Consider the following 19,987-nt stretch of genomic DNA (forward strand, 5'->3'; position numbering starts at 1 on the left):
AGTTTTACAGAAAAGGAATACCAAACGGAGTCCAATTGATGTGCCAATTTTTGATGATTTTTTATGGACCAAAAGAAGCCCCCGAAGTAAAAGAGATGGGCCAGAATTGTCCCGAGCCATCCACGAGGGTGGAGGGCGCGCCCTACCCCCCTGGGCGCGCCCCCCTATTTCATGGATGACTCGGAGACCCCCCTGATGTGAGACCGACGCCAAAAATTCCTATAAATACAGAAACCTCCAGAACATAACCTAGATCGGGAGTTCCGCCGCCGCAAGCTTCTGTAGCCATGAAAAAACAATCGGACCCTATTCCGGCACCATGCCGGAGGGGGGGGGGGTCTATCACCGGTGGCCACCTTCATCATCCTGGCGCTCTCCATGACGAGGAGGGAGTAGTTCACCCTCAGGGCTAAGGATATGTACCGGTAGCTATGTGTTTGATCTCTCTCTCTCTCTCTCTCGTGTTCTTGATATGGAACGATCTTGATGTATCGCGAGCTTTGCTATTATAGATGGATCTTGTGATGTTTCTCTCCCTCTACCTTCTTGTAATGGATTGAGTTTTCCCTTTGAAGTTATCTTATCGGATTGATTCTTTAAGGACTTGAGAACACTTGATGTATGTCTTGCGTGGGATACCCGTGGTGACAATGGGGTATTCTATTGATCCACTTGATGTATGCTTTGGTGATCAACTTGCGGGTTTCGTGACCTTGGGAATCTATGCATAGGGGTTGGCACACGTTTTCATCTTGACTCTCCGGTAGAAACTTTGGGGCACTCTTTGAAGTTCTTTGGGTTGGTTGAATACATGAATCTGAGATTGTGTGATGCATATCGTATAATCATACCCGCGGATACTTGTGGTGACATTGGAGTATCTAGGTGACATTAGGGTTTTGGTTGATGTGTGTCTTAAGGTGTTATTTTACTACGAACTCTAGGGCTGTTTGTGACACTTATAGGAATAGCCCAATGGATTGATCGGAAAGAATAACTTTGAGGTGGTTTTGTACCCTACAATAATCTCTTTGTTTGTTCTACGCTATTAGTGACTTTGGAGTGACTCTTTGTTGCATGTTGAGGGATTGTTATATAATCTAATTATGTTATTATTGTTGAGAGAACTTGCACTAGTAAAAGTATGAACCCTAGGCCTTGTTTCGAAGCATTGCAATACCATTTTAGCTCACTTTTATCGCTTGCTACCTTGCTGTTTTTTATAATTTTAGATTACAAAAACCTATATCTACCATCCATATTATGCTTGTATCACCATCTCTTCGCCGAACTAGTGCACCTATACAATTTACCATTGTATTGGGTATCTTGGGGACACAAGAGACTCTTTGTTATTTGGTTGCAGGGTTGTTTGAGAGAGACCATCTTCATCCAACACCTCCCACGGATTGATAAACCTTAGGTCATCCACTTGAGGGAAATTTGCTACTGTCCTACAAACCTCTGCACTTGGAGGCCCAACAACGTCTACAAGAAGAATGTTGCATAGTAGACATCAGTACCCACCTTTTACTTTCTGTTATTTAGAATAAATAAAGCAAAAATAGTATGTTCTGTCTGCTTCCTGAAGTATCCGTGCAATAAGAAAATGTCCCGAAAATAAAAGTTCTCCAAATGCCCTGAAAATTTAGCATGATTTTTTTAGAATCTTTGAGAAGTTCTGGCACTAAGAACACACCAGGGGGATGCACCAGTGAGCCACAAGGGTGGAGGGCGCGCCCTACCCAGTGGGCGCGCCCCCTATCTTATGGGCCCCATGTGGGTCCCCTCCACTTATTCCAGCACCTATCCACTTTGTCTTCTTCCTCTAGAAAAAATTATCCTATAGCTCAAACCTGTGTTCTTGCTCATTTTGCTGCCATTTTCGATCTACTTGTGCAAAGTTCCAATTGCAGAACTTCTTTGGGGGATTGTTCTTCTGTATGTGACTCCTCCAATGGTCCAATTAGTTTTTTGTTCTAGTGCTTTATTTATTGCAAATTTTTGCTGCTGTGGTGACCCTATTCTTGAGCTTGCATGTAAAATTTATATGGTCCAAAGTAGTTTTGATGCATGATATTGCCTCTAGGCACTTGTAGGAGTAGTTGCTATCAATTTTGTTGAGTTTGGTTCACTTTCATTTTGAGTCACTAAAAATTTCAGAATTTTTCAGAGGGAGAAAATGACGAAGAGATTGTTGAGAGGCTCCTCGAGCCGGGGTTCTAAGGAAAAAAGATAATGAAGAGAAGGAAAAGCCCAAGTATAACCTTCCTCGCACCGCGGAGGTTCGGCCATGTGAATGGCCAAGTGATGCTTTCTTGGAGGCAGCCAGAATTTATGAGGATTTCTATTACTTGGATGAGAGTGCATGCATCACCGACTTCCTCCACGACCAGTGTGATTAGTACCTCCTACTCACTAATACTTTCGTGCAAAATTTTCATTTTCATGCTAGGAGATCACCACCCGCGATAGAATTTTATTTATATGATGAGCATAAGGAGATGACGCTTTATGATTTTTGTGAGGTTTTCAAATTACCTTTTGAGGGCAGCGTCGAGGAACCATGTCCTAGTGGTGTGGAAGGATTTATTAATGAAGTTACCGTAGGGGAAAGGAGAAAGGTGTCAGAATCAAGAGTGTCTAGTTTACATTTTTCCTGTTCTGCGCTACTACTCATTATTTGCTGGTAGATGTTTAATTGGTTGCGGGGACAGTGGGGGCCTTTGTGCTCCTGACCATGCCATTTTGCGCCATGCTTTACTTCGTGATAGAACTTTCAGTTTAGGCGCCTTGCTAAACGGTTGAGTTTAAACCGTACAAAGGGTCCCATTTTCAGAGGTATCTTTGCCTCCCGCCTTGATAGACGCTTCGAGATACCCATTAGGCACGATGAAAAAGAGGAGAAATTGCTAACCACTATATAATTATATTATGAAAGCATGGTAGCACATAAGTTTATTCGCTATGATAAGGAAAAGATACTCATTTATAACATGGTATTTAGCGAGGATATTTTTCAGATTATTACCTTGCCTGCACCTACTTTGTTCAATATTCATTCAGGAAGGTACTACGTTTTGCCCGTGGACATTCACGCATACTGGGAGGGGACACGATCCCCAGATCCCGAGACAGAGCCATCACCTGATCCTTATCAGGAGTCTATTTGTCAGTGGGAGCCGCAGGAGCTCGCTAACCAGTGGAACCCCCAGGATCCTCCTCAGTACACCGGAGAGGGCTACTTTGATCCATGGGCTTAGACCAACTTAGGCCAAAATCCTAAGCTTGGGGGAGTACATATTTCTCACCGACATTACATTCATGTTCATACACTCATTCCAGTTGTCCGTGTTCATACTTTTTCATTGTATTATCCATGTTAGTTTATTTTCTTTTGCTCGCTTTCTTCTTGTGTGTTTGAAAAACTTTGAGAAAAACAAAAAAAATTAGTTGTAGTTTAGTTTAATTCCCATGTTTATGTAGTAGTAATATTAAAGAAAACCCCAAAAGATTTCTCGTTCTTCTTTTGCTTGTTAGGAGCTTTACCGTGTAAATAGTTTTTCTCGTTCTTGTTTTACTTCTTTCAGAAAAACAAAAACTCCAAAAACATTTCAGTGTGTTTCTTTGAAATTCTTTTGTTTTCTTTGGGGGTCGAGAGGACAAGACCACGATGAAAATGATGAGTGGCTCTCATATGCATTATTGTTGATCTAATAAAGAGCCCATATTACCTTGTCTTCTCCTTTGAATAAATGTTTGCAGGTTTCAACTTAGTCCAATGCACGTGCACTATTATTATTATCCACACCGTTCGGTCGTGCAAGTGAAAGGCAATAGAGACAATATATGATGAAATGATGAGATGAGGAAAAGCTGGTATGAACTTGACCTATCTTGTTTTTGTAAATATGATTAGTTCATCATTCCTGATTCCACCTATTATGAATGAAACATGTTTGCAATGACAACTAGAGATTATTGTTACTCATGCCATGCTTAATTAGCTACGAGTTTATAATGGTTTACCTTGCGTGCCAACATGCTATTGGAATGGTTGTGATGTAGTATGATAGGATGGTTTGCTCCTTTGAATGATTTGAGTGGCTTGACTTGACACATGTTCACACATGTAGTTGAAACAAAATGAACATAGCCTCCACGATATTTATGCTCATGGTGATTTATATCCTACTCATGCTTGCACTCATTGTTGGTTAATCTCAATGCATGTTTATGACTGTTGTCGCTCTCTAGTTGGTTGATTCCCAGTCTCTTTCTAGCCTTCACTTGTAGTAAGCAGGAATACTGCTTGTGCATCCACTTCCATAAACCCCAAGTTGTTCCATATGAGTCCACCATACCTACCTATATGCAGTATTTACCTACCGTTCCAAGTAAATTTGCATGTGCCAAACTCTAAACCTTCAAATGAAATTCTTTTTTGTATGCTATAATCGCTCATGTAGCAACTAGAGTTGTCTATACCTTCCATGCTAGGTGGGTTATTCTCACGATGAGTGGATTCCGCTCATTATTCACGAGAAAATGGCTGGTAACCGGGATGCCCAGTTCCATGCTCAAATCAAATCAAAATAATTGCAAACAAAACTCCCCCAGGATTGTTGTTAGTTGGACGGTACCTGTTGTTTCGGATGAGCCATGGAGTGTGCTTGTTGGTGGTGGGGGAGTATAAACTTTACCATTCTGTTTGGGAACTTCCTATAATGTATGTAGCATGGAAGATACCGAGATCTCTTGGTTGTTATGTTGACAATGAAAGCATACTGCTCAAAATATTATTTATCTCTATTTCAAAAACTCGAGCTCTGGCACCTCTGCAAATCCCTGCTTCCCTCTGTGAAGGGCCTATCTATTTACTTTTATGTTGAGTCATCATCCTCTTATAACAAGCACCAATTAGAGAGAACCACTGTCATTTGTATGCATTGTTATTAATTGATATTGAGTATGACTATGACTGGATCTCTTTTGCCATGAATTACAATGTCTAGTCAGTCCTTGATCTTCAGGGGTACTCTGCGTTTATGTTTTGCAGTCTCAGGAAGGGCTAGCGAGATACCATCTTGTTATATCATATCATGATTGTTTTGAGAAAGTGTTGTCATTTGAGATTTATTATTATTACTCGCTAGTTCATTATGTCATTGATATGAGTAAATGTGAGACCTAAATGTTATTGTGAATATGGTTAGTTCATAATCTTTGCTGAAAACTTGAATGCTGGCTTTACATATTTAGAACAACAAGATCAAACACAGTTGGTAAAAGTTTTTCTTAATCACTTTCAGTTTGTCAACTGAATTGCTTGAGGACAAGCAATAGGTTAAGCTTGGGGGAGTTGATACATCTCCAACGTATCTACTTTTCCAATCTACTTTTCCAAACTCTTTTGCCCTTGTTTTGGACTCTAATTTGCATGATTTGAATGGAACTAACCCGGACTGGCGATGTTTTCAGCAAAATTTCCATGGTGTTATTTTTGTGCAGAAATAAAAGTTCTTGGAATGACCTGAAACTTCAGGGAAATTATTATTGGAATAAATAAAAAATATTGGCGAAAGAATCAACCAGATGGGACCCACACCCCGTCCACAAGGGTGGAGGGCATGCCCTCTGGTCTTGTGGGTCCCACAGACCTCCACCGACCTCAACTCCAACTTCATATATTCACGTTCGGGGAGAAAAAAATCAGAGAGAAGGATTCGTCGCGTTTTAAGATACAGAGCCGCCGCCGCCTCCTGTTCTTCCTCGGGAGGGCAGATGTAGAGTTTGTTTTGGGCTCCGGAGAGGGGAAATCGTCATCGTCATCATCATCAACCATCCTCCATCACCAATTTCATGATGCTTACTGCCATGCGTGAGTAATCCCATCGTAGGCTTGCTGGACGGTGATGGGTTGGCTGAGATTTACCATGTAATCGAGTTAGTTTTGTTAGGGTTTGATCCCTAGCTAGTATCCACTATGTTCTAAGATTGATGTTGCTATGCCTTTCCTATGCTTAATGCTTGTCACTAGGGCACGAGTGCCATGATTTCAGATCTGAACCTATTATGTTTTCATGAATATATGTGTGTTCTTGATCCTATCTTTCAAGTTATATTCACCTACTACGTGTTATGATCCGGCAACCGGAGTAACAATAGTCGGGACACTTCCCAGTGACGACCATAGTTTGAGGAGTTCATGTATTCACTAAGTGCTAATGCTTTGGTCGGGTACTCTATTAAAAGGAGTCCTTAATATCCCTTAGTTTCCAATAGGACCCCGCTGCCACGGGAGGGTAGGACAAAAGATGTCATGCAGGTTCTTTTCCATAAGCACATATGACTATATTCAGAATACATGCCTACATTATATTGATGAATTGGAGCTAGTTCAGTGTCACCCTAGTTTATAAATGTTGCATATTGAATGCCATCCGACATAATTATCCATCATTGATCCATTGCCCACGAGCTCGTTTCATATTGATCTTTGCTAAGTTACTTTTTCGTTGCCACTGTTACGATTGCTACAAAACTGCTACCGTTACTTTTACCACCGTTACCGTTACTTCCGTACTACTTTGCCACTAAATACTTTGATGTAGATATTAAGTCTTCTAGGTGTGGTTGAAAGACAACTCAGCTGCTAATACTTGAGAATATTCTTTGGCTCCCCCTATGTCAAATCAATAAATTTGGGTTGAATATTCTACCCTCGAAAACTATTGTGATCCCCTATACTTGTGGGTTATCAAGACCTTTTTCTGGCACCGTTGTCGGGGAGCATAGCTCTGTTCTGTGAGTCACTTGGGATGTATATCTGTTGATCACTATGAGGAATCTGAAAGACGACAAAAGCAAGATCTATCCCTCAACTACGAGGGGAGGTAAGGAACTGACATCTAGCTCTGCACTTGATTCACCTTATGTTTTGAGTAAACTTGCGACACCTACACCTGCTATTGATTCTGATATGTCGCATGATATTGATGATGCCACCTCTACTATGCATGATGCTTATGATGATACTACTTCTTTGCTTGATAATACTGTGCCACTAGGTGAATTTCTTGATGAACAACTTGCTAGGGTTAGAGAGAATGAAATTACTGAAACTGATGATATTATTGAAACTGAAGATTATGATTCTCCCCCTAGATATGAATTTCCTGTTATACCTGAGGGTTATATTATGGATGAGTAAACTGCTAGAGACTTTCTTGCTTGCAATGATAGAGATGATCTTATGAAACTATTGGCTAAGCTGAAAGAAAAATCTTTGAATGCTAGAATGCAATATGACCCTAAGTTTGTTAATTCACCTATATGTGATACTGATAAGGATTATGAATTCGCTGTTGATCTTGACTTAATTACTTTGGATGATTCTAACCCTTTCTATGGTTATGAATCTGAAACTGTTGTGGCACATCTTACTAAACTGAATGATATAGCCACCCTATTTGCTCATGAGGAAAAAATTCGCTATTACTATCTTCTAAATTATTTCCTTTCTCATTAAAGGGCAATGCTAAGATATGGTTTAATTCTCTTGCTCCTGGTTGTGTGCGTAGTCCCCAACATATGATTTACTACTTCTCTGCAAAATATTTTTCTGCTCATAAGAAACAAGCTGCCTTACGGGAAATATTTAACTTTGTGCAAATTTAAGAAGAGAGCCTCCCACAAGCTTGGGGGAGGCTTCTCCAATTACTTAATGCTTTGCCTGATCATCCTATTGAGAAAAATGATATACTTGATATCTTTTGTAATGGACTAACCGATGCTTCCAGAGATCACCTATATAGTTGTGATGGTTGTGTTTTTAGGGAAAGATCTGTTGATCAAGCTGAATTGCTATTGAATAATATATTGAGTAATGATGATGATTGGACACTTCCTGGACCAACTCCTAAGCCAACTCCGAAGAAAAGGGGTATTTTATTTCTTAGTCCTGAAGATATGCAAGAGGCAAAGAGATCTATGGAAGAAAAATGTATTAAAGCTGAAGATGTTAAGAATTTACCGCCTATTGAAGAAATGCATGGTCTTGATAACCCGACACAGGTAGTAGAGGAAAATTTTCTCTATAGATTTGATGAAGGTTATATTCTTCATAATAAGTCTGCTAGTCAATGCTTGGATGAGTTTGATAACTTTATTGTTAAACAAGAAAATTTCAATGCTTATGTTAGTAGACAATTGAAACGTAATGCTTATATGGTTGAACACTTGAGTGATTATATGTCTAGAGTTAAAAATGATCTTAAGCTTATTAGTAAACATGCTTCCATGGTTACAACTCAAGTAGAACAAGTACTTATGGCACAAGATGATTTGCTCCATGAGTTAAATAATAAGAACAATGATAATGTTGTTAGGGTTATGACTAGAGGTGGTAAAATGACTCTGGAAACTTTGTATCCTAAGGGCCATCCTAAGAGAGTTGAGCAAGATTCTCAGAGAATTAATACTGATGCACCCAGTCCTTCTAATAAAAAGAAAAAGAACACTGATAGGACTTTGCATGCTTCTAGTGAACCTGTTATTGCCACACCTGAGAATCCCAATGATATTTCTATTTATGATGTTGAGACATAGTCTGGTGATGAACATGAACCTAGTGATAATGTTAATGATGATATTCATGTTGATGCTCAACCTAGTAATGATAATGATGTAGAGATTGAACCTACTGTTGATCTTGATAACCCACAATCAAAGAATCAACATTATGATAAGAGAGACTTTGTTGCTAGGAAGCATGGTAAAGAAAGAGAACCATGGGTTTTGAAACCCATGCCTTTTCCTCCTAAGCCATCCAAGAAAAAGGATGATGAGGATTTTGAGCGCTTTGCTGAAATGATTAGACCTATCTTTTTGTGTATGCGTTTGACTGATATGCCACTACTGCAGGATGCTGCTAACGCGACACTACGATCATAGAACCTTTGACGAAACTGTGTGTGATGCATTAATCACAAACGGGGATGTTAAAAAACGCCAAAAAGATGCAAAAGTTTGCAATGGCGGAGACATCAAACATGTTTCAGATTTTAGTTACGTGTGCGATGCTGGGCATACGGTTGATCCAGTAGAATTGTTTGTGATGAAGAAAAACAACAGAAACAGGCATCCATATCAATGTATGTGCGATATACAACATAGAGTTCACTCCGATGAACTGTGTGCTATTAGGGAATGCAATAGAAACAGTCAGCCAGATCAAGGTGTGTGTGATATACAGCATACGCTTCACTCGGACAAACTGTTTTTGATTAGGCAAGAGCACGGAAACGGTTCATCTTAACAAGATGTGTGTGATATGCGGCATTTGCGATGAGGCAAAAGAACACAAACGATTCGTGTAAACCAGATGTGTGTGATACGCGACAAACAACCCACTCGGATGAACTATTTGCGATGAGAAATTATAACACAGATGGTTACTATAGTAAGTTCGTGTGCGATTCTGTTCGTACAAAAAACTTTGAAAAATGCAAACTAGTTGCTTGTGGTGGCTAGGAGTATCGCACACGATGCGTCTGCGAGTACTCGTGTGCGATGATTAGTAAGTTACACATAATGAACGGCCGCAAGGGTGATATGATGATCATGGAGTCCGAGAAGACCGTCGTCGGAAGGCCGCCGGCTCAGCCTTTTAGCCTATATTTTATTATAATTGTATGCATAAGTAGGTTGGGAGTGTTTTGTGCCTTGCCATATGTGACATTTTAAATTATCCTGAATATGTAAGACAATTATTAACCGTTGCCATTGTAAATTTGCCTCAACAGCGAGCAGAGCATGCACTACAAAAAAAAGACACATCCGTGACATTTTGGGCCGAACAATTTTTTTTTCTGTCATACATATGACACTTCTATGACGATAATTGTGACAAAACCCGGTATCATCATAGATGTGGTGGGCTCCTACTTCTATGACAAAAAATCATGACAGAAAATGGGCTTTTCGTCTGGGCGGGCCGGAGACGGAGCTGCATGACATTCTTTGGGCCGTCCATGACAAAAAAACCGTGGTAGAAGCGAGGGGGAGGAAAATTTCGGGGAGTTCCCGGTTACGGTGGGAGGTCGGGGGCCGAGCGATGCGTGTTTCTCCTGTACACGTACGCGCGTGTGTGCAAGGCGTTGGCTCTAACTGAACCCGAGCGAGGCATTGTGCTCTAACTGAACCTGAGCGATTGCACTGCAGGCTACACGTTACTGAACCCGAGCGATCGATTCCTTCGCTACTGCTGCTAACTGAAGCCGATCGATGCTGCCTCTCTGGATGAACAGTGAGCACTGGGAGTGGATGAACAGGACCCGTGGCGTTGCCTCTGGATGAATAGGACCCCGTGGTGTGGAGGGCTGGATGAACAGGACAACCCCGTGGAGGGCTGGATGAACAGTAGATGGTGGAGGGGTGGATGAACAGTAGCCCGTGGAGGGGTGGTTGAACAGGAGCCCATGGAGAGGGGTGGTTGAACAGTAGCCGGCGGAGTAGCGCACGGTGGAGGCTGGATGAATAGGAGCTCGTGGATGAACAGTCGTAGGTGGAGGCTGGAGGAGGTCGACGGTGGATGAACAATAGCCCGTGGAGGCTGGAGGAGGTCGACGGTGGAGATGAACAGTATCCCGTGGAGTCCCGTTTTGCGGTACGCCACACCCCTCCCGATGAACAGGACCCGCGTTTCGACCGTAGCGCTCCAACACAAGTCCGTTTTGTCCGTTTTGTGGTACGCCACACCCCTCACGATCAACAGGACCCCCATTTCGATCGTAGGAGGTCCGTTTCGTCCGTTTTGCGGCACGCCACACCCCTCCCGATCAACAGGACCCCCGTTTCGACCGTAGGAGGTCCGTTTCCTCCGTTTTGCGGTACGCCACACCCCTCCCGATGAATAGGATCCCGTTTCAAACATGGCCGGCCGAACACAAGGCCGTTTCCTCCGTTCTGCGTACGCCAGGCCTCGTTTCCATTGCTTGTTCCGTCCAAGCCCTCCCGATGAACACGACGAAGCATTCCGTTCCGACCCAGCCGGTTGGCTCCCACGCATTCCATTGCCTCCCGATTAACACAGCGCATTTCGTTGCCTCCCCATGAACATGACGCATTCCGTTGCCTCCCCATGAACACAACGACGACATTGTTTCTCCGTTCCGACCCAGCCATGTACATGAGTCTTGGCCGTACGTATGCGCGAGTAGGCGTTTGAGACCCCACCCGTATGTACACATACATGGCCGTATTTTCTTTCTTGCGCACTGGCCACTGTACGTACGTGTACATGCTACGTGCGCGCCTCTACTATGACACATGCGCGCCTCTACATCGACCAGTATATATGTACGTACACGTTTGCGACCAGAATGACAACGCTACGTATGCATTAACCAGGTGGATCCCGACTGTCAGGCACTTCCTTGCATGCGAAGATGTAGCTGGTGGGTCCCAGTAGTCAGGGGGAAATGTTTTTTTGCAAAATACGGTGGCCCGTCCGGTGGGTCCCCGCTGTCAGGTGGAGGAATAATTATTTTGCACGTAATAAGGAGGCACTTCCTTGCTGTGGCCGTGGACCCAGCTGTCAGCCTCTCCACGTACAGTCCACATCCGATGGAAGCCGTTCCTTGACCATGTTGACCACGCAGCGCCGAGAGCACCAGGGCGGTGCACGACGGCGAGGCCTAGGAAGGGAAAGACGCGGAGCCGGGGAAGACGCGGCAGTGGATGCCCACGCGTAGAGGAGTACGAGGGTTCACTGGTTTGTTGCGGTGTGAGGCTTCCGTCGCCGCACAATAACAGGGGGTGTGGGTGAGTAGAGGGATGGCCTGGCCAGTGCTGGGAGTAGTAGGCGGCGGTGAGGCCTCCACCGCATCACAACCGGCCCGGGAGGCAGGAGCATGAGGCACGACCGGCGCTGGTTTGGGCGGCTGGAGTAAGAAGACCAGAGGTTGAAGAAGCACTCCAGCCGTTGGATGGACATCGTACTGTCACTGGAGCTAGAATCGTGCATATTGACTAAGTTGACAAAGCCCCCCATCCCCGTCAACTTAGAAGGTCCACAAGTCAGCCTGCCACTATACTGGGTCCCAGCTAACAGGGGGATTATTCATTTTTTGTGCGTAATAAGGAGGCACTTCCTTGCGTGCGAAGATATAGCTGGTGGGTCCGAGCTGTCGGCGGTAGTAACGTTTTTTCGTGAAATACAGAGGCCCTTTCGGTGGGTCCCTGATGTCAGGTGGAGGAATCATTATTTTGCGCGTAATAAGGAGGCATTTCCTTGCGTGCGTCCGTGGACCCAGCTGTCGGCCTCTCCACATACAGTCCACTTCAGATGCATGTCGGTCATTGACCACGTTGACTAGGCCGCGCCGAGAGCACCAGGGCGGTGGACGACAGCGAGGCCTAGGAAGGGAACGACACGGAGGCAGGGAAGACTCGGCAGTTGTTTCCCACGCGGAGGGGAGTATGACTGTACGAGGGTTTACTGGTTCATCTGCCGTCGCCAGAGAATAACATCAGGTGTGGGTGAGTAGAGGGATGGCTAGACCAGAGATGGGAGTACGGTGGGGCGGTGAGGCATGCGCGACAACAGAGCCAGCCGCAGGGAGGAGGGAGCAGGCAGTCCCGCCGGTGCTTGTTTGAGCGGCTGGAGCAGGAAGAGCGGAGATTGAAGAAGCACGACGGCCGTTGGATGGCCATCCAACAGTCACTGCTTGTGCGTCAACTTTTTTTTAGGAAAGCCTCAAATTTGTGGAAAACAGCATACAACCCATCTACCATTATTTCTAATAATTTACAACCCATTTGCTAATTCTTAAGGTTTTTTGGAGCCCATATTCTTTTTGTTAGCATTACAGCCCATATTGTGGCCACGGTTAAAAAATTATACGAAATTTTGCAAATTTCGGTGCGGTCCGAACTGTTTTTAATCCCAAAATTTCGACTCACATTCAAACTGATTTTAAAAATAAATGTATATCAATATAAAATCCCACAAATTCTCAACGCATAAAAATTAATGTAATTTAAAATCTCGAAATAAAAAAAAAGTTATTTGAAACTAATTGCCGGGTTGATGTGTTTTAAAAATGTACAACCCATTTCTCATTACTGATGGGCCATTTTCTCGGCCAGCCAAATGAAAGCTCTCCTCGTCTTGAAAGATTTGCAGCCAACAGGCCTGACAAAGCAACTTACTTGGCAAATCACAAAAAAACTAGGCCATGGCCATGGACCCAGCTGTCAGCCTCTCCACGTACAGTACTCTTCTGATGGAATGTCGTTGACCACATTGACCACGCCTCGCCGAGAGGACCAAGGCGGTGGACGATGGTGAGGCCTAGGAAGGGGACGACACGGAGCCGGGGAAGACGCGACAGTGGATGCTCATGCGGAGAGGAGTACAAGGGTTCATTGGTTCGGCCGCGGTGTGAGGCTGCCGTTGCCGCAGGGCCTGGCTAGCGGTGGGAGTAGTAGGGGGCGATGAGGCCTCAACGGCAGCACAGCCGGCCACTGAAGGCAGGAGCAGGCGGTCTCCCGGTGCTGGTTTGGGCTGCTGGTGCAAGAAGAGCAGCGATTGAAGAAGCAGCATGACCGTTCGATTCAAATCCAACGGTTACTGCTGCTCGCTGCATACGCGCCAACTTAGTAGGCCCACAGGTCAGCCTCCCAACCGGTGCGCCCCAGATGTCAGTGGGAGGAACCATTTTTTTCGCGTAATAAGGAGGCAGTTGATTGCGTGCGGCCAGGCCAGCGGAGGGAGTAGGGTGGGCCGGGGAAGCCCACGCGGCATCACAGCGGGCCACAAGAGGAGGGAGCAGGCAGTCCCGTCGGCGCTAGTTTAGGCGGCTGGAGCAGAAAGATCAGAGATTGAAGAAGCACGTCGGCCGTTGGATGGACATCCAACAGTCACTGCTGCTAGAATCGTGTGTTCACTGACAAAGCCTTGCGTAAACAAGCCAGCCTCGAAATCTGTGGCGTGTACAACCCATTTGCTATTATTTTTATATTTTTTACTCATTTTCTAATTCATGTGGAATTTATTGCAGCCCGTTTTTCATTTTTATAATTGCTGGCCATTTTCTGGTCAGTAACAGGGTCAAAAAATTAACTAAATATGTGGGTAATTTTGAGAATTCACAAATTTTTGCTGGGGAACGAAATATTCTTAATTCAAAAATTAATATCCATACTAAAACAAATTTAAAAATAAATTAGTACTATGTCATGTTAAATCCAATGAAATACATATAAGATATCAGTGAAGAACAAAAACAAAAAAAGAAACTAATATCCCATTTGCTATAGTTTTTTGGAATTTCCCTTTTGATATTACTTTTAACATACATTGACCATACTCTTTGGCCAGGATGAAATGCATCCCTCCTCGTCTTGAAAGATTTGCAGCCCGGTAATTCGGAGAAAACAAATAGGCCTAGCTTGGGTATATTTCAAAAAGAAATACTGGGCTACCTATTTTCCCAAAGAACTGGTGCATGAGCATTTAGGGGATTTTATATTTGGCGCATATGCGCCCGCTAGCGAACCGGCACCTGAAGCGCTCGCACGATGGGCCGGCCCAATATCTTTTTTTCTTCTCGGTTTTAATCAACAAAAAGACCTGTTTTAGCTGTGATTCGAACTAGGTACCTCGCGCATGTAGTACCGCGGGTGCAACTAGCACGCCAACACACCTGATTGTTTAGAACAAACTTTTACTTTCTTTTACCTTTTCCCATTTACCTTTTTCCCGTTTACCTTTTTCCGTTTTCCATTTTTTCGTTTTTCGTTTTCTGTTTTTTCCTTTTTCTTCTTCCGAGTTCGATGAACTTTTTTTTTTCAAATCAATGAACTTTTTTGAGGTTTGTGAACTTTTTTTCAAATTCGATGAACTTTTATTCAAATCCGATGAACCTTTTTTGAATCTGATGAACTGTTTTCAAAATCGATGAACTTTTTTTCAAAATTCGATGAACCTTTTTCAAATCTGATGAACTTTTTTCAAAATTTGATGAACTTTTTTTAAATTTGATGAACTGTTTTCAAAAATTGGTGAACTTTTTTTCAAATCTAGTTGAACTGTTTTCAAAATCAATGAATTTTTTCAAATTTTGATGAAAAATTTTCAATTCTATGTGAACTATTTTTAAAATTGATGAACTTTTGCAAAATCACTGAACTTTTCTTGAATAGGACAACGTTTTTTGCATGTTCATGAACTTTTTCCGAAATATGTGAAGTTTCTTTTTTCTTTAAAGAAAATCATGTATGAGCAGCTACAATAGTTGTTAAAGGTTAAGCGATGGATTCTGTCACTTGCAAGTGCCTAGCCTAGTGGTTAGCCGATAACCTGTACCTAGTATAGGTCGCGGGTTTGATCCCATCGTTGGTCTGTAATTTTTTGCGCATTTTTCATAACCATTTTGTGTGATGCCCCTTCTTGGGCCGGCCCACTTGGCGCCATAGCGGGCGCCACTTCTCCCAACCGGCACTAAAGGCGCTGATTAGGAGCTCCCAGCATTTAGCTTTATTTATTTATTTACTTATTTATGTTTAGGGTACCATGAGCATGTACTTGGGCCGGATTCATGTGAGAGCCTCCCTTCCAGTTAATTATGGGCTTCTCTATTGGGCCTTCATCAGTGGGCTGCATGTTATCAACAAGTGGAAAATGTGTTCCATACAAAAAATAGTATGAGCTACGTACGGTACGGGGCACTAAAGGATCAAACCGTGCAACGACTTCCAAAACATTGTGTTTGTCGTTCTAACAACACATTTATTCAACCAACAGACGAAATATACTACTGATTGTACATTGAAAATAGCACCAGCAGCAACCAGGGCTGGAGGTGCAACAGAAGTAGTAAGCAGGCCAGAAGAGTGAAGACGCAGCTCTCTCTTCCAAACCAAACATTAGCCATCATTACAAAAAAGCTACCAAAAAAGAACAAGTGTATGCATCAAACTAAATAAAGATCCTACTACACAAGTGTATGCATCTAACTAACTGGCTCAGTTAGACGTTACTATTTATTAAGCTGTGGAGATTGGCTGACGGCTTGAACCAGATGAGTGCCTGACGGGGGAAACTCCAGCCAGCAGGTCGAAGTCTGATACTTGCGACCCTCTCTCCTACTTTGGGCTGCAGAGCGTGACGGCACATATCAGGGTATGGTGCATGCAGAGACGCATGGTACGCTGTGTACACACAGTTTTGCCTGATGAACGAAACCGCGCTGCCATCATGATCCTTGCCGTCGGTTATCTCCTGGTTAATCGGATAATTCAGTCCGACAAACAGAGAGCGTGTACCAAGGCTACTTACTAGCCCCCGGTCAAAAATTCCTGAAGGCCCAAAGAAGCTGGGATCCTGCTCAAAGACCTTACAGTGACTGTGATTGTATTCTGCGAAACAACACGTCTGGGACATGCGAACGATCATCAATCTTTCGCCGTCGTCTGATCGAGCCAGGAACCACCTGCAACTGCCATGCCACTTTTCTTTCAAAGGTTCTGGGATTAGGAAGGGTAGGGACACCAGGCGGCCTACAACATCATATCAAGTTGGAGTCAAATAAAAAAGGGCTCTTGATTTAGTCGATCTTAAGAACAACATGTTATGAGCATGAATATTTTTTCAGTAAATGTTGACAGTAATATAAGCAAGCCCTCATGATATCATACGAAAGTAACATACTGCTATAACAGCCGTTTGTAGCGATGACTGGAGTAGGCCAGCAATACGTCCAGCCATAGAAGGAGTCGACAGCGTAAATGAAGCCATTGTGTTCAATGGCATCAGAGAACCATGGAGGATGTATGATCCTGCGATGGACGTGCAGATTTATCCACTTACCATAGTGACCTGTCAGATAGGGAGACCGCGGTTGAAGAACGCAATTAGCCTGAAGTCTTTATAATTCGCAGATCTTGTGGTCACTTGGCAGATTACAACCTTGATCAAATCAAACTTGGTATCATGTTGGCTACTGTATGATTCTGAGTATTCTGGGCCGCGGTGCCAAAGCAGTGCAATGTTAATCGAAGGAAGGGGGATCAATCGCCGGGTGTAGACCTCCACGAGCATCCAGCTGCCGCGACCATCGACGAGCACTATCCAAGACGTGTTCATGCCGACCCAGTACATACCGTTAATGTAGTTGAGGCTGACGGGGATCGGATCGCAGTCAAGGGGGTTGATGCTCGCCACCCTACGATCGTTATGCTGCATGACACGCTGTTTCTGAAGATCAGGCGGCATCAGCAAGCAAGGAGCTGGCTTAAAAAGCTCCGGCCTGAGGGCTTTGAGTAAACGGTACAGCCTCGACGAGCACGCGGCGAGCGGCATGGTACTGAGATTGTCCACACACAAAACAATGAGCTTGATTACCTCTGTGGGGAGCGAATTCCAGCCACTCTTTTGGCGGACGCTGCTCGGTTCTGCCATTGTTAGTGCTTGGGTTTCGGATGAGGGGGGGAGGCGCCTTAGCGGGGATGGAAGATTGGACGAGATTATGTGCGGAAAAAGATGGAGAAGCGAATATGTGCTGCGGGAAGTGGACAGGTGATGATGACTACAGCACGCCGCTTGACTTAAGAGACACATACCAGTAGCGTAGGGTCATGTCGATGCCAGACAACTTGCTTGAGTGATCACAGTACTGGTACTCCCTACAGTACCTACTATAGTACTATGCCCTAACTTGCTTGAGTAGAGTAGTAGAGTAGGACTCTGCTCTACTACTAGCATCGGAGGAGTAGTATATTCTAATCTAAAATAGTTACAAACTTCAATGCCCGAGCGTGGAACGACTACGAACCATGCTCAAAGACTGTGTCTACGTGGTGTTTGGACTTATATGCAAAAAATAGCAAGATGCCCGTGCATTGCACGGCACACCATCATCACCAACTCGGTTTTTTCTCTACTCCTACTCCTATAAAAGGCTCAGGGGCTGTTTGGATTGTGACTATCTTTGCCATATATTGCCACATGGTTTTTGCCACAATTGCCACACTTGCCTTAGCTGAATTGCTCAAATTGTTAGCCATACTTTGGCTTGCCTAAGGGAATCTTGCCACACTTTTTGTGTCTATGACATGTGGGGCTCACTGCTCATAAAAAAATCTTTGCCTTAGGTGTGGCTAGAACCAAACACCTATCTAACTTGGTCAAACTTGCCTAAGATTAGGTGTGGCAAAGTGTGGCAAGGTGTGGCTAGAAACCAAACAACCCCTCAGTTGGTGATGATGGAGGCGAGGAGGCGTGTTCAACCGGGCGTGCAGCGGACGGTGCAACACTATTCGATTTGTTATAAAAAACAAAGAAGAGTAGTAGAGATAGAGACATAGGGAGGAGCACGAGGTTGTGGGAGATAAGGATGAACGAGGCAAGGCCTTATCTGTAAATGTGGAGAGAGGTGCGGGTATCTTTTGTAAAATTGTCATAGTTGGCTTTCTATCCGTTAGATATAGATCGGACGGTCTATATTACAAGATGGCAGGCATACTATCATCACCAACTTGGTTTTCTATAAGAGTATAAATAAATATAAATATAGATAGATAGAGACGAGGGAGTACTAGTAAGGACACCATCTACTGCTTCGTGCACTACTCCTGCACTCCATTCGGCGGCCGCAACGTCCCCTACAGCCACTCCCTCCTGCGCTACATTCAGCGAGCGCTGTTGAAATTTGGGGAGCGCACTCCCGCGACTGCTGGCAGCCACGACTTCACCGACGATGACTTCTTCCCTGACCTCGGCAACCTCTTCCTCAACGACATGGGTGACAACCTCAACGCCAACGGTGCTGCTCCCGTTGCACCGTATGTGTTTCTGTCCTTCCTGTTCGAAATCGTGGTAGAATTCATGTTTCTATTCTGTATCCTACTACTATGCTAGTCCACATGATTAGTTTCATCTCTGTTATAGCCGTCATGATTTATTTTGTGCTTATTCGGATTAAATCTCGTAGTAACTTGCTCATATATTCAACTGGCGCAACATCCCCTACAGCCACTCCCGTTTCATGGACGGCCTGGTCGATGCCTCCAAGGAGCCTTCGTCCATTGCTATGAGTGCCCGATGCCGTTTTGTGGCTCGCCGGCAGACATGGTGCATCACCTCACGGATGCGTGCAGCGGTCACTGCTGGCCCTTGGCGAAGAACATCAAGTACGAGACGTGCTACCCATTCACCATGCCGGAGTCGCTGGAGGATCACCGCCGCCTGCTAGTCTCGGAGGAGGACGGCAGCATCTTCCTCTTGATCATGGGCACCGGCGAGGCCCGCGCAGGCCGCCGCCCCGTCTCTGTAATGTGCATCAGGGGCGACGCCGCTGACGCTGACACTGACACGAGGCCGATGTACGGGTGCGTGGTCAGTTTTACTACCCCTCCGGGTCGCGTGGGCGGCGACACCGGCCTCATCGAACAAACTTGGACTCTGGGGAGCTGGGACTATCCCGCCAATGTGGACTTGGAAAACCCATGGCATCCTTTACCCGCCGACGCGGTGCACGGGGACTCCAAGGAGGTTCACCTGGACATACGCATTATCAAGTTAAATGTTGATCATTAGTCTTTGCTCAATGTAATCCGTTGTCTAAGCATGTGGAGACTTCCATGCAGGATCTTGCTCTATTGGAGTATCGCGCATGAATAAAAGTGTATCTGTTTATGGTTTAGTCTAGAATCTTCCATGTATGAATTTTTACTACAGTACTGGTGAAAGACTTACGATGAACCATTTCTTACATCTCCTCTGCCCCCTTGCAAGTCATCCTGATTTAATCCCTCCGTCTAGGTGTACAAGGGAATGGTTAATATAACTTAATAGTATAGCCAACTGTTGACTATAAGAAAGTGCCATGTCATCTGTAGCCAACATGTATAACAATCGATACTCAAAAACTAAATCTTAAAGATCATTTCTTGCAAAGAATAATAAGTGTTATTTCTTCAC

This window comes from Triticum dicoccoides, chromosome 5B (genome assembly GCF_002162155.2).
Source record: "Triticum dicoccoides isolate Atlit2015 ecotype Zavitan chromosome 5B, WEW_v2.0, whole genome shotgun sequence".
In the NCBI taxonomy this organism is placed as follows: Eukaryota; Viridiplantae; Streptophyta; class Magnoliopsida; order Poales; family Poaceae; genus Triticum; species Triticum dicoccoides.